Consider the following 14,752-nt stretch of genomic DNA (forward strand, 5'->3'; position numbering starts at 1 on the left):
GAACACTTGGACCAATTTCAAATCTTGTTTGGTAAGGAGAAAGACAAAGCATTGCTATGAGCCTCAAAGCGACCTGCACAAATGCAGTCCCAACGATACAATCAGAATTTGTTCTTTATATAAATTTTATTCCCTTGCTTCTGTCATCAAGAATCAGAGTGAATATGTTTCTCCAGGTTGTGTTTTCAGAAGTGGGAGTTCATTCCCAAGTGGCTGATTTACTCCCAAAACTAGCTCATTAGCAGCTGTACCCTGCCTTTTGGTTCTTTTTTTTTTCCACTAAGTTTAATTATCGTACAACGAAGAAGCAACATCTACTGTTGTATATATGAACAAAAGACTACATTCCGAACCACTTTTTACCTTCTTTATGATCCTCACTTTCTTTTACTCCAATTAAAAATTAATATTAAAATTAATATTAAAATCCTTCTCTAGTCCTAAGTTTCAATGATCAGAACTCAAAATTTAATTTATGGGCAGAGCCACATTTATGTAAAAATATTTATTTATTCCCATCATGTGGGAAATAAAATGATATAAGTGAATATGGCATGCTCTCTTTGCACTGGATATTACAAATGCTGTATGATATAATGATAGTAGGTTTTTAAATTTCTTTATTTAAAGTATTACTTATCTGCACAAGATAAACTTTTCATATTTGGACTTGGGATCCATGAATACCTAGAAAGCAATAAATATACAATATATTTGTAACCAAAAAACATGCTTTTTCTTTTCTGTTGACAGAACAATTGAAACAAAATTACATTATGTTGGTAAATATGTGATAATATATTTGTTCGAAGGAGTATAAGAACAAAACTTTGTCAAAGATATGTTTCATCCACCAAAGGCTGTATAAAGTTCTTAATTATATGTCTTTATGTGTAAACTACAGACATTGGAAGCAAAACACTTGAAAGTACTGTTACCTTGCACATTAGAAATTATACCAAAATTTACTTGGTTACTTATGCCAGAACAATAAAAAACAAAATCCTTTTATTATTAAACAGGCAATTCTTATCCTTTATGTTCTTCATATAATTCAACACATGTCTATCAAAGTAGATTTTAAGTAGAATAAATCACTTATGAGCACTATTAGAGGTTCATTCGTAAATAAAGTGGAACAAAAATAGAAAGTTCTACACCCTGAAACTTTCCTAGATTTCTGAGAATTACAAATGATAATGTCTACAAATATTTTCATTAACAAATTGAAATCTACTGTAGACTAAAAGCATATGAAATATGACTTTGCTTTTAATTTTTTATTTTTTATGAAACATATATGCAGAACAGTGCATAAAACAGTCATTATACAGTTTATGATTATTAGTATAATTACTAACTCCTATATAACCATCATGGGTCAAGGATAGGGCATTGCCAACCCTCCAACAAGCAGAGAACTGCTGAGTCATGGAAAAAGGAAAGGAAGGGAGGAAGGCAGGCAGGCAGGAAGGCAGGAAGGCAAAAAGAAAAGAAGAGAGAAAGGATAGAAGTAATGTAAAGAGGTAAACTAATCCACTGAAATGAACTATGTTTTGGTACTAAAGTATAAAAGGAAAATGTAAAATTAATCCATTTAAAGTAAATCAAAACTATAAGAAAAATATTAACACAAATAAAATTTATGTTATAGATTCAGAACCATAAATAATTCAGGAATAATAACATAAATTTATTTCTTGAATCAGTATTATAATCCTGTTATTAGATCATCTAATGGAAGAATGTATCTAGAATTCCATGTAATGGAAGATGAATACAAGTTTCATATTTATAAGGTTTACTCAATATACCAAAGTGTGAGGGGAAAACTCACACAACTCGTAAATTGCACTGTCACATTACAAAAAAACTGCAATATTAATAGGTTCTTAAAGGAGTCATCATTGGACACAACTTATCTCAGGTCTGGCATATAACCAGTCTGAATTCCTAAATGTTTTTTTGTGTAAACACACACAGTTATAATAGATAAAATGGAAAACACCCAACATACTGTACTGGTTTGAGAATGTGGAGATGGGACTCAGTTTCAAGTCTTGGTTTGAGCTTGCTGTATGACCTTCGATAAATCACTTAACTTCAGCTGACTTCATTTCTTCTCCTTAAAATGAAGATACATGTTTATTTATTAATCCACTCATTCATTTAGCAAGTATTTACTGAAATCCTACTACGTGCCTCATACTATTTTAGACACTGAGAATGCAACAGTAAACGTGTATCTTACCTCCCTGTATACATGCAGACAGGATGGGAGTAAACCCATAAGCCAGAAAGTAAATAAGAAAACAACAACAACAACAACAACAACAACAAGAGGTGCTAAGAAGAAAATCCACCTAGCAATCTAATTTCTGAGAAATTGGAATTTTTCTCTTTAAGTTTGCACAGTTTTACACTAGGGAGGGAAGGTTCACTTTTGTTTCTAACAATATTCACATTCATCTAAGTTAATGCTCACCTATTCCCAGAGAAACGTTAATATCTCATACGAGATATTTTATTCACTCACAGAAAATCTACATAACTGCCAGGGAATTGCACGAGGGAAAATATCCTCCTAAACATGAAAGAGCAAGAAGTGATGAGCTAACCTTTGGTTTGCTTGTTTTGAAGATAATATATTGCCTGAGTTTTCCATGGTGAAGAGCTCACTCCACTAGAGCATGAACAAAAAAGTAAATAACCGGGGCGCCTGGGTGGCACAGCGGTTAAGCGTCTGCCTTCAGCTCAGGGCGTGATCCCTGCGTTATGGGATCGAGCCCCACATCAGGCTCCTCCACTATGAGCCTGCTTCTTCCTCTCCCACTCCCCCTGCTTGTGTTCCCTCTCTTGCTGACTGTCTCTATCTCTTTCAAATAAATAAATAAAATCTTAAAAAAAAAAAAAGTAAAAGTAAATAACCAAACCCAGGAGGAGATGCTCCTAAAAGCTATTGCATTCTTTCTTCACAAAGATTGATTTTAGAAAATTCAAGTTTCTCTTCTTCCCCTTAGGTGTCCTCCTTAAAACTTTGTTATCAGGACATCTGCCATTAGCTCTTACCATATAATTTCCACAAATTAGGGATATGTGGTGTATATTTGTTGTGGAAACCGGCCAGTTTTCAGACAGATCAATCTACTTCCATACCTTAACAGGCCCTGTCTACACGCAAAGAACTATTTAAGGGAATTCAAAACATTAAATGGAGGAAAGCATGTGAATAAAATAATGACGCTTGATTTTGGAAAAATAAGCAAACAAACAGACCTCCACTACCACGATCACAGTCAAATCAGACCTAGAGCAAAGAAGGTTTCTGCCAGAGAATCACTAGCTCTCTACAAATGGACCACAGAACCAGATAATCCCATTTGTGTCCCACAATTGGATATCTGAATCACAAATATGAATTTATACAAGAGAAAAAGAAAGCAATAAAAGTGTGGAAAAATATAGAGAAACATGAGAGAGAGAGAACCATTACTTGAGAACCATTAATACAACAATAGCTCCCTCATCTTCAAATTTCCCCTTTATGAAGATGACTAGCCTATCTACAGCCAGTCCTTCCTCCCAAGGTCCACATGCTCATTTCTAATCATCTTTTGAATAATTCTGCATCTGAAACCAAGTATCTTTAAAATCCTTCAAAATGTATTCATTTTTAGGATTCACCTTTTCATGATTATTCAATTTGCAAAGTCTACTCCTACATTTTAAAAGTCTTCTTTTTTATAGTCAAAATTGGAAACAGGTTTTCCTTTCTTTCTCTGTTATTATTTGCTAGCATGATCTCCAGTATCCAATAAGTAGACCATATTCTAGATATATACAGACTTTCATCAAAAACTTCAGACCTTTTTCTCAAAATTCATGTCGAACCACAGTCCCATTGAGAGAACCAAGCCAGAACTCACTTATTAACCAAACACAATTTTGTCTTTTTTTTTTTTTTAAATCTGGAAGGTAACAGTGGCTGCACCAGTCTGCGTTCCCACCAAAAGTGCATGAGGGTTCCTATGCACCCACTGCAGAAGATAGTGTAGAGGTCCCTCAAAAAATTAAAAATGTAATTACCATATAATCCAGTCAGTAATCACACTACTGGGTATTTACCCAAAGAATATGAAAACACTAATTCAAAGGGATACAGGCACCCCTATGTTTATTGCAGCATTATTTACAATAGCCAAACTATGGAAGAAAACCAAGTATCCATCAATAGATAAATGGATAAAGAAGATGTGGCATATATATACACAATGGAATATTATTCAGCCATAAAAAATAATGAAATCTTGCCATTCACAATGACATGGATGGAATTAGAGGGTATTATGCTAAGTGAAGTCAGTCAGACAAATATCATATGACTTCACTCTGGTGGAATTTAACAAAACAAAGGAGCAAAGGAAAAATTTAAAAAAGAGACAAACCACAAAATAGACTCTTAATTATAGAGAACAAACAGATGGTTGCTTACCAGAGGGGAGATGGGTGAGATATGGGTGAAATAGGTGAAAGGAATTAAGAGTGCACTTATCTTGATGAGCACTAAGTAATATATGGAACTGTTGAATCACTATATTGCACATCTGAAACAAATATAACACTGTATGTTAACTACACTGGAATTAAAAATAAATTAAATTTAAAAATAAGAAATCTAGAAGGCAACACTCAGCAGAGAGGGAAAAAGTATAAATTTCAAATTCTAACACAGTAACATATATCACACGACATTGAGAGAGTCTGCTCACCTTTCTTCATCCTATTTTTCTCCTCTACAAAAGGCAATGATCCTGGTCTCATAAAGTTGAAAAAAATAAAAAAATTAAGTCAGTGATTTAAGCCAGGGAAAGGCACAAGCACCAGTTAAGCTAGTTGTGATAATTAGAGATACGAAAACAGAAAGGGGGAACCACGAGGTGCCTAGAGACCATGTATCGCTAGTCTCATAATAAAGGTCAAACAAGGTTTTGTTAAACAGAAGGGCTAAATCAGTGTTTCCCAAAGTGCCCCCTGGGAAACCAAGTCCCAAAGAGGTTCTCCCTTAAAAGGAAATTCTATATTCAAGTGAACTTTGGAAACATTGTACAATAGATGCACATCAGAATGATTCCTAATACATATTAGTATATTAAAGCCCCAGAAATCTTAGAATAAAAAAATCTCTAATATTTTTTGACCTAAGTTTCCTGAGCTTCTTTGACCATAGAACACTTTTTGTCAGAAACTATCTAATAAAAGAAGTTTCTGGCCCAATTTAAGTTAGTATTAATAACATAGGTTTTATTTCCCCAAGTCCATGAAGTATTATCTTTCTCATCTGTGCTCTCATCCCATGGAATCCATTGTTGATTCAGCCTAAAGTAAGTAGAGTTTGGGAGTTTTTTCCACGTTATTAACTGAAACTTCACTGTGAATTTGTACCACTCCCTATTTAAATCTTGTGAGAAGTGCTTTCATTTACTTTATCTCCTTTTCAATCTCTTACATATTCACCCAGACGTCCTACTTGAAACACCTTCTCAAGGACTTTTGAAGAACTCTGTTTTATAACACCAGGATATTTAGAAAAAATATTTCCCTCTTCCTATGAGTTTGTTTTGCTCTGCTAACATCATCGGACAGAACTTTACCTTTGCATTTGATGAAGCCTCTTTCAAGGTGTGTTGACATGTCAGTTGATGGTCTAGCAACTCTATTAAAGATTTGTAGCTGTTAAAGGGCTGCTTTTCTAAAAATGTATATACCACTTGACAAATCAATCCAGAGAATTCTACAGTTCAACCCTCACACCTAAGCAGTAATATCAATTTCACTGTCAAAAATGAAATAACTGGAAACTTGGTTGATCAGATTCTACCCACTCCCCAACCAGACCAGGATCCCAAGCTGGTACCTCACTGTCCAAAGTTGTCAATTTCCTGCTCTACCTGGTCCTGGAACTCTCAACTGTTTTATACTCATGCTTGCGCCCTCTTCTGTTATTACTTGAAATATCAAGAGAGTTAAATAATACAACTAAAGACAAATTTAAATTACCTTAGTATGAAATACACCTATTTCAGGGGCACCTGGGTGGCTCAGTTGGTTAAACATCTGACTCTTGATTTCAGTTCAGGTCATGATCTCAGGGTCCTGGGATTCAGTCCCACATCAGGCTCTGTGCTCAGCAGGCAGTCTGCTTGAGGATTTCTCTCCCTCTGCCCTTGCCCCTGCTTGCTCTCATGCTCTCTCTCTCTCTCTCTCAAATAAATAAATAAATAAATATGCTAGTTAATAATACCAGACCTAGGTTATCATTTTCAAACTTTAAAATAGTAGAAAATATAAGAAAATTTGAAGTTTCCCAGATTAAATTTAAAATGGTATGTTACTTACAACTTTTTTTAGAGAGGGAGGGGGAGGGCAGTGAGAGAGGAAGAGAGAGAACCTTAAGCAGGCTCCACACCCAGCACAAAGCCCACCATGGGCCTTGATCTCACAACCCTGAGATCATGACCTGAGCAGAAATCAAGAGTCAGACACTTAATACGTAACTGACTGAGCTACCCAGATGCCCCAAGAAAGAAATATTACTTATAAAAGGAAAAATGCAATCATTGTTTGACTGTAATTTTTTAAAATCTGTCCTTCAGTGTACAAAATCCGGTCTTGAAATTGTTCCAGTTACTATTCTCACATGCAAAAATCACCCCAAAACTTGATAGCATAAAACAAGCATTTTTATTATGCTCACAGAGACTATGAGTCAAAAATTCAGAGTACAGCTTGTTTCTGCTCTTTGATATTTTGGGCCTCAGCTGTGAGTGATTCAAATAGCTAGAGCTAGGACAGCTGAGGCTAGAGACCCACTTTCAAGGTGGTGTCTTCATACACACATGCAGCACCTTGGAATGGATGGCTGCAAAGCTGGCCTCAGGTGAAGTGATTAGCTGAGCACATGTATGCATGGCCTCTCTAGCCTGGGCCCTCAGCATAGTCAGGCTTCCTACATGCTATCTCATTGTTCCAACAAGTAAGTCAGAACACCCAAGGCCTTTTATGGGCTGGTCTCACAAGCCATAGAGTATCACTTCTGCCACATTTTCTCGGTTTTAGCAGTCACTAGCCTACCAAGGTACAAGGGGAGTGGACAGAGACGCCATATCTCAATGGGAGGATTGCCAAAAAATTAAACTGTCACAGAAATACCATACAGGAAGTTTCTAACATTTTTTTTCCACCAAAAGAACTTCTAGATTTCATTTCTCAGATCCTCAGGAGATAAAATGAAGTGGAATGATAGGATGGTTTGGGACAACTCAGGATATAACCTCTTAGAGAGGAAGGACAGAGCTTAAGAGCTGGAGCTTGAGAGAAAATGGAGTGTATTGGTGGGGGAATTGCTATCTTCATTTTTGCAGAAAAGAAAATAATCAACAAATACAAAATATGGCACTTGGTTAAAAAATTAAGAAGTGGCCTTATCATTTGTGAGGTCTGAGCAAAGTTCCCTTATTATCGACATTATTCAGACTGGTTGTCTAAATATAGTAGCAAAAAGTACATATTGTGCTGGATTAGCAATTCATATCTACGTGTAACAGACCCATCTTTCCTGAAATATGAACGAAGCAACTTTTCAAGTGGATATGTGCATCTGTGTCTTCATTCTGTATTAGTCTATCATCTATTGATGAAGCCATTCAACAAATAAGTCCTAAGTACTTTCCATGTGTCTGTACTGTACTGATTGTGGAAAACACATTGATAAATGGTATTGTTAGTTCCTGCTCTTAGACAACACAATCTAAAGCAATGCTCTCATTTTCACTTGTTCAACTTTTTTTTTAGGCAGTTGCTATCACAGTAGAAGCTTAAAATCCACATATGTTAATTAAATGTGGGTTAAATGATGAGACAAACAAACAAAAAACCCACAAAACAGTGTATGAATAAGTCATGAAATGGATGGTATTGACAATAAGTAAGTTCAGAGTTGAAAGGGATCACCGTGGAACTGGGCAAACTAAGAATACTTCATGGAGGTGCTTTAAGATTTATTCTCCAAAAAAAGATAACTCACTCAAAATTGGAGCTTTATTTGTACCAATTTACATTTGCAAAGGCATGTGACAATTAAGAATTGTGCTATGTAACACATAAAGTATGGGAAATGTTACATGCTTTTAACTTATCTAAATCAAATTATATTTAGCTCCCAATCTCCACTGACCAAATTTGGTGAAAAGACCAACATCAATAATTTTTTGTGTTTCACTGCATTCCACTCCCCTGCGTGCTTTTTCTCCTTTTCTCCTCCCTCCTCCTTCCTCCAGTCCCCTCAACCCCATTCTTCTCACTCATTCATTCATTTTATATTGTATCAAGACACCAGAACTTCAAAGTCCAAGAAAAATAGAGCAAATTCTCAATCAGGGGTCATTCATGGCCACTGCTAAAAGTAGTCACTGTCCTTGTTAACAGAGCTCATTCAGAGGTGGCCAAGGCTGCTACTGGCTCTGTGCCATGTTGTCAAATTGTCTCCATGGACTTTCTCCTCATCCGTCAAGTCAATGTTGGGGCTTATTGTCCAACCTTTGGGGACACTTCCACATAAAAAGAAAGCTATGTAAACTTTTCCCTAGGGTAAGGAGAGCTAGAACACAAATACACTAAGCGCTGGCTGAACTTTCAGCCAGAAAATGTGTAAAATTATTTTTTTTTATTCTGTTGTTGATAAATCTATTCCAGCAAAAAGCCTAAGAACAAGGTATAAAATTATTAATATATCACCCTGCTATAAGTGATAACCGCACTTTTTCTTTTATTTAAAGGTCACCAACCTTAAAAGGGGAGATCAAAGCACACGATTCTTGAACACCTATTAGCAGCACAAATGTGAGACATAATACGTAAATGGCTCTGGTTATAAGACAATGAAAAGGCATTTCTGTTTAGTTATACATCTAACATATGTAATATCAATCATTTTGCTCTAACTGTGCTGTCATTTTTAAACTATTTGGTATTCATCGTAATTTATCCAATGATAATAAAGTCATTTTACTTTGGAGATTATAGCCTAGATATTGTCATCCAATTTGTATATTTTTTAGGATCAATGGCTTACCAATACTGTGAATTTTTTTTTCCTAATTTCAAAACTCAGTTGAAAGAATAGTTTTTCATAACTTAAAAGAAGCTCATAGATAAATCCTGGGTTTTTTTTTCTTTGCCTTTTTGTTGGGCACACTTTTAACACAGCATCTCAGCATCAGAGATTTCCATTGTTATCAACATGTTGCTTCAATCTATCTTTAATCTATACCACCAACTGAGGAATATTAACCATATTTTACATTTCAGTAGTCAATCTGCCTTTTCTATTTCCTTTGTGAATAAAATACTTAGGTGTAATTCTTGACTGATCATATTAGCAAATGGTTTGGTATTGGTATAAAAATAATAACGTTGCATTTAAATATGATTTCTCAGTGGAGAGCATCATTTTACAGGAAGTTAAAATCACTCCCATCAGGGATATAACAAAGTTAAGTATTTTGCCCAACACACTGAGCTATTAAAATAATCAAAAAACTTTTTTCCTACTTTCCCATCTTTATGCCCACCTTCATCCCAGCTCCTCACTGAGCACTATCTATCCATGAATAGACTGCACATTTTAACTACATCTACCAAAACAAGCTCCACAGCCCCATAGACTTGTGAAACATCATTGCTCAAAAATCCTTTGGAGGTTTTGAAACTTGGTTGCAAATTGGAATCACCGAGGGAGCTTTAAAAAATGCCTGTTGCCCGGGTCACGCCCCAGAGATTCTAATTTGGCTATAGAGTAGAGAGTGAGGCCTAAGCATCAGGATTTTTAAAAGCTCCCCAGGTGAGTCTAAATACAGCCAAAATTGAGAATCACTGTTCTGAACCTTTGTCTTACAGATAAAACAATTAACCCTATCAGTGACACATGCAAATTTAATGTTAGAACTAAAGCTAAAACTTGAGTCTTCAGAGTTCCAGTTAATAACTCATTTCGCTAACCCAAGTGTTTTCAAATGTGTTTCCCCGGGCCTGGGGCTCCTTGGAGCTACTGGAATAGGGACTACAGAAATAATGGGGATGAAAGACCAGTCAGAGGTCTGGACCCACGTACCCTCAACAAGAGCGGCTTTGATTGTTCTTTTTTATACGCTGGACTTGCTTTGCAAGACATTTTCCAGGGAACAAAGAAGAAAACAAAGGGGGGAAAATGTGTATCTGCTTAAAGTAAAAAGGAGTTTTAAACTATTGCAAATAGACCATATATAAGTGGGAGATACCCTTCTAAGAAAAGAAAAAAAAATGTAAAAAAAAAAAAAAAGAAAGAAAAGGAAGGACAGGAAAGGGAAGGGAAAAGAAAAGAGGAGGCTCACTTCAGCAGCATATATACTAAAATTAGACTGGTACAGAGAAGATTAGCATGGACCCTACACACAGATAACACACAAATTCATTGTGTTCCATTAAAAAAGAAAAAGAAGGAAAATTAAGACTTTTAAGGATAACCCAGGGCCAGTGGATAAAATTATATATGTTAAAATATAAATCTGGTGATTTTATCTGTTTCAATCTAAGACAATGAAGAGTCCTTAAGGCCAGAAAGTACCTGCTTTTGACATCCCATATTTTATAATTCTCGAGGAGGGCTTTGTTCCTTCCAAGGTGTGAGATGGATTAAGACTGCCCCTAAGGAACACAGTTTTGAGAAGGTGAGAGAACTTTTCATCCAACAAATGAAACATTAAACAAATGTTTCATTAAACAATTTCCCATTGGAGGGAAATTGAGCAAGGTGGAAGGTCAGGAGAGGAGGCCAGAGGAGGCCAGAAAAGGCTCTAGAAATAAGAGCAGGAAGTGGGACAGAGAATGCTAAGACAGGAATTCAGGTTCCTAGAAGAAACCAGCCTTCTATTTATTCTATAGGCAAAATAAAAAAGGCATACAGCCTGAGAAGAGAAAGTGGAAGATACCTATTTCACTGTCATAATCTTTGTCTGGAAACTCTCCATCCTTTTACCTTTGGAGCAGGCTGGAACAATGAAAAAGTCAAGCCACAATGCTGAACATGCCTATTCATCACAATGACATCAGCTAAGACGCATCAACATCTACTGAAACCTCGCAATGTGTTGTGTAGCTCTTGTCTCTATGCTTTTGCTTATTCACATCTTTCTGCCTAGGAATTTCCAGCAGTCATCCATTCTTTTATTTTTGTTTTGATATGTTTATATTCTCCATTATTATATAAAATCCCATTGATGTATTTCTGTTATTAATAACTGGAGATAATATATAATTTCTAAGAATAGCTATCATACATTAATCACCTATCACATGCCAAAAACCATGAGTGTCACCCTATAAATATTATCTCTAAGCCCCACAAAAACACTATGAAGTTAATGTGATCTTCTTTCTACTCCTGGGGAATTTGGGGCTCAGAAAGGCTATTATAGCCCAAGGTTACACAATTTAAAACTATTTTCATGAAGATTTTCAGAGCGCCTGTTGTTTACCATACCATGCTATTTCATTCTCTCCATAAGACCCCTGAATTAAGTGGAAATGACCCCCATGTTTCTGAAATATGTAGACCAGCAGTATTAAGCATATTTCAAGTTACTTTTTTTTTTTTCCATTAATGGGCCTCCATTTTCCTTTATACCCAGAGACCCTCAGGAAATTACTACTTATTACTATGAAATGCAGATTAAAGTAAAAAACGATAAAAGTATTTATAAAAATCATTTCGCAACATAGAAGGATATTTATTTCTGAATGAAACTTTGAAAACTTTAATCAAATTTTATAAGGTGTATGCATTGTATATCAATGAATCTAGAAGCCCATCTCTATCTAACTCTATATAATAGTTCATCTTATGCATATCTACCTTATAACAGCCCATTAAACATACTTATCTTTGAAAATCCTTTTTTATTCCCTTTCCTCTTGCAGAATATCTAGAAAAAAACAACAACATTGTTGGGGTGCTTCCCCCAATTCTCTCCCTCTAAAAACAAACAAACAAAACAAAACAAAAGAACACAACATTTTCACTAGAACTTTGGGTTTAAAATATTAAATTGTTTCTTATTAAAATCTTAAAAATAAAATGTAGAGGTCCTTTCTTTCTTACATTTACCAAGGATTCATGTCTTAACTCCTCTCCTCTAAAATAGATACACCATTGCATAAATCTAACTGATAGAACACTAAAGTAAGATTTTGCCAGATCATTTTGTATTTCACATATATGAATGGTTTTGTTAATAGCTGATATTGACTTGTGATATAATCAGTATTCAGCTTCCAAGGGTTACATTATTTCCAATTCTCTCTTCTTTCAATATTTAAATCATGTTGCAGCCATCTTTGCTTGCTGCAATAAAAATAACTAAAAGTTACTGAATACTCAATGTATCTTAGACATTTCAATCATTTAAAGTAGAATGTATTGATTTATCCTCATGACAAATCTATAAAGAACATACAAATATTATCCCCATTTTACAGATAAGAAAACTGAGTTTAAGTAATGTACCCAAAATCACTCAGTTAACGAGTGCACAGCATTGATTCAAATCCAGGCAATCTGACTGTAGAGCCCTTTGATGACTTGGCTAGTCTTTGACGTACAACTTTCATTCCCTTTAGCCCTTCTTTTATTCTGCCTTAAATTATTGTTATACCTCATTACCTGCACAAAATTATAAACTTGAGACAGGGACTCTATCTCTTGTATTCCTTTTATCATCTTACCAGCTCCTAAGAAAAAGCCTTGTACAAAATAGTGCCCAACAACTTGAACTAAAATATTAAATTAAATTGAACTAATTAAATTAATCATGTATTCATTCCATAAATATTTATTAAGCACATCTCTGTGCCAGTCACTGTAATATGTGATAGAGATAGAATGTTGAATAACATAGAGAAGGGCCTTTTTTGCCCTACTAAAATGAATATTCTAATTTGGAGACATTATTTAAAAGAAAAAATTCTAGCTAATCAGTGATTCAGTTGGTACACTTTTAGTTGTAAGTGAGAAAAACTCAACCCAAACTAGCTTAAATGAAAAGGCACCTTAATGTCTTACATTACTGAAAAGTCTAAAAGGCATTAACTTTAGACTCCATTAGAAAGACCTAGGGCTTCAAAAATGCCATCAGTAAATTTTCTCTTTCTCGCTCTTGGTTCTGCTTTCCTCATTCTGTTTTGTCCTTAGGCAGAGTTCTCTCCATGTGATGGCAACAAGAGCTCCCAGGAGTTCCAACTTAAAATTTAGCAACTAAAGCGTAGAGGATGTACTTTTTCCTGAAAGTTCCAGCAAACATTTTTGGTGTAGCTCTTATTGGCCATGTTTGGGTCACACATCCATCTCTAAATCTATCGAAATGGCCCAACTAACTGGCCAGGCCCTGGTAATGTGCTCATAGTTCAACCCTGTGGTAAGTGGTGACTTCTAGAATGCTGGGGAAGAGGAAGCTTGCCAATAAACCATGCCTATTATTGTCAATGAGATAAAAGTGTTAGCTACTCCATATACTCACTGGGCAAGAAACAGTTCTCTGTCCATAACCTTCAAAGAAAGTACCCTTCATAAAATGATCACCACCCCCAAGAAAGATTTTTTAAACCCTAGTTTCAATAATTTTCTTGCATTGGTAACTCTACTAAACTCACCCATTATATTCAACCCATTAGTTTAAAAAAAGAGATAATCCCGCCAACAAAAGCAGCAGGCTAGTAGCCAGACTCTAAACTGATGTATGCATTGCAAGAGCTTGATTTGAGAGACATTTTATATTAAAAAATCTAAATTTGAACAAAATGTTGTATTGCTTCTCCTAGATTGTTGGGATTATAATCTCTTCAACTCATACCATGTCCATAGAAATCCTTTCCTGAGTTCAATTTCAACAATCTTTATCTGTACAGCATTGGCTGATCCCAAAAATGTTTGGTAAAGATGGTCACAAAATAGCCCATAAAAAGTGAATTCAAAGTCAAACTGATTCACATATTAAAATTCTGAAAAACAAAATTGTACAAAATGAAACTATAATATAAAAAACACACTGGGAGACCAAAATTAATGGGAAGGTCAGGGAATGGGGAGCAAGCAGACGTAATTGAAGTACTCATTAACTCCTTTCACTTTGGGGGACTGAATGTGTAAGTAGTGATAAACAACCACCCAGTTGATTATGGGAAGATGGGGAGCAATCAAAGTTTGAAAAAAAAAAAAAAGGAACAAGAAATCAAGATAGCTAAAGGGAATAACTTGGAAACAGATAAGAAATAAAAATAAAGCAGCTGACAAACTGAAAAAGGTGACTGAGGAATCCTTAGGGGACAATAAGGAAAAGTGGGCTTTCACAAAATGTACGGACAGATTTCCAGCTATAATCAAAAAGCTCGAGGGACATTAACATTGAGCCTATTAGTTAAAATCAGAACTCAACGCAGCTGGTATCATTTCAGAGTCCAGTAGACAGCATCAATCTATAAGAAAAGATCCCTTGAGTAGGCTTAGTGAAAAATTTAAAGGTACCAAAGTATATATGCATACTGAATAAACTAGGCTAAGTAGAAAAGCAATAAAAAGGGCAGTTTAAGACACTTAAATAAACAAACAATAAAACAAAGAAACAGAATTGATGAGCGCCTCTTCTTTCTAAGGGATTTGGAATTA

General features: G+C 35.3%; 1 non-coding gene across 1 annotated transcript; it reads left to right on the forward strand.

Moving 5' to 3' along the window:
• Window positions 1-10,419: 10,419 nt before the first annotated feature.
• On the forward strand, window positions 10,420-10,522 carry LOC123781384 (U6 spliceosomal RNA). The gene has a single exon (XR_006776713.2). It is a non-coding gene; the product is annotated as a U6 spliceosomal RNA (small nuclear RNA).
• The last annotated feature ends 4,230 nt before the right edge of the window (window positions 10,523-14,752 follow it).

The sequence above is a fragment of the Ursus americanus genome, chromosome 18, assembly GCF_024610735.1.
Source record: "Ursus americanus isolate L20-20 chromosome 18, mUrsAme1.1.p, whole genome shotgun sequence".
NCBI classification, from domain to species: domain Eukaryota; kingdom Metazoa; phylum Chordata; class Mammalia; order Carnivora; family Ursidae; genus Ursus; species Ursus americanus.